We start from the raw sequence: 1,747 nt of genomic DNA on the forward strand, positions 1-1,747 counted from the left end.
TTAGACAACATCATGTTATGTCATTGCAATAATTTAATGAAATAAAGGTGAAGTCACTTTGCTATCAAAAAACAGTTAATGCACGTTTCGTTCCGAAAATAAGCCATAATGAGTGCTTGAGTGCGCTTTTTCATGACAAAAAGAGAATCTCGTGTATCGGCACGCAAAAATATCACAGCGCATGAACATGGCGGCATCCATACTCTTGGTTGTGGTAAGCGACGGAAATTGGCTCTTTCACAGTCGAGGCACTTAAACAAACACGAAAGTGCAAACTCGGCGACAAGCATTAGACGCATTAATAATTTTGAGATCGAAGCTCGAAGCTATTGATCGAGATATCGCAATGCCAATGTAACACGCCATTAAACGCAATAAATCTGTGCGCTGTTATACAGATACGTGTGTTTTAGAGATATGACGCGTTCTTCTAGATGTTATAAATAAATCCAAAAAAGCATCACTTCAAATTGTAATAACCAATTGCCAGTACATAATCGTAGAATATATTTGTAATTGAAATTAATTTTCAACGTTATAACTTGAATTTTAACTCTACATTGCTTACTATAACATAAATACTTATTTTAGTTCTTTCGATACAAAAATCAATAAAATATGTTATAAAAGAGAAATATATGACTTACTATAGATGCGACGGTGTTTCTTAAGTGCTTATCCGGCAAATTGGTCGGCTTTGTACGTTCGTGCGAATGTCGTGAACAGCTCGTTGAACGCATGATTCTACGGCCGTCAGAAGATAAATCGACATCGGACTCCATTTCCATATCAAATCGACCGATTTGATAATTCATGATCGATTTATCGCGCGCAGCATTGAACAGCTTGTAGTTCATCTGCAACACAGTTAACAACCTTTTTGTACATATTTCACGGCCGCACTTAATAATTATATGATACACTTATAATAAGAAATTATAATCGTGCAACTAACAACAGCGAAGAGTACCTACTGCTGTTAGAGTTACAATCATGCGAGATCGTGTTTCTTCCTGGAAAAGTTAAATAAGCCACGTGGCTTCGTAGTAATTAGCGTCAGTAACTGTATAAGGTATCGTTAACACTTAAGTGGTCTTGTTGGCGCATAGAGTGCGCCATGCTCAATTAAAGCTGTATAAAAAATAATTGATATGACCGGAACGCTCTTCTTCTCTCTAAGCTTTTGCTGATTTTTTAGCCATAAAATAATAACAATGTAGTCATTCTGTTTTGTCATACTAGTGAAATTAACGTACTTTTTTAAGCTTTTATTGTTGGCGCAAATTAATTCTGTGTACCGTGCAATCAGTAAATATTTCTTTTATGGTTCCAACTTTGCATTGTATTTTTTGTTTATTATGCTGCAAATAATGAGTTTTATGAATAAATTTAGTAATAGCTATTACTTACTAAATAACTTATACTTTTGCAATAATATTTAAAACTATACAGTTGACAAAATTGATTGATTTATTCCATATTGAATAAATGTTTACTTTTCTGCAATTTTTTAAAACATTACTAAATGTAAATAACAATTTTTAATGAATATATATGGAAAGCTCGAAAAAATAAAAATAAATATTTTCTGCTATTATGTAACTGTTTTATTTTAGATTTAGAATTTTTATAATTATATAATTTAGTTATGTAAGTTTTTCGTTTTATTTTTAAGTTATACATATTTTAATAATACTAGCATTACAGACGCGCGCTTCGCGCGCGCTATTTAACTACACTTTTTACT

The 1,747-nt window shown here is 32.3% G+C and overlaps 1 long non-coding RNA gene across 1 annotated transcript; it reads right to left on the minus strand.

Annotated features, from left to right (window-relative positions):
* Positions 1-483: 483 nt before the first annotated feature.
* Positions 484-1,492, minus strand: LOC105460183. The gene is made up of 3 exons (XR_975786.1): positions 1,257-1,492; positions 975-1,131; positions 484-857 (listed from the first exon to the last, which is right to left on the minus strand). It is a non-coding gene; the product is annotated as an uncharacterized LOC105460183 (long non-coding RNA).
* Between the last annotated feature and the right edge of the window lie 255 nt (positions 1,493-1,747).

Source organism: Wasmannia auropunctata, unplaced genomic scaffold, assembly GCF_000956235.1.
Source record: "Wasmannia auropunctata unplaced genomic scaffold, wasmannia.A_1.0 LD326939.1, whole genome shotgun sequence".
Classification (NCBI taxonomy): domain Eukaryota; kingdom Metazoa; phylum Arthropoda; class Insecta; order Hymenoptera; family Formicidae; genus Wasmannia; species Wasmannia auropunctata.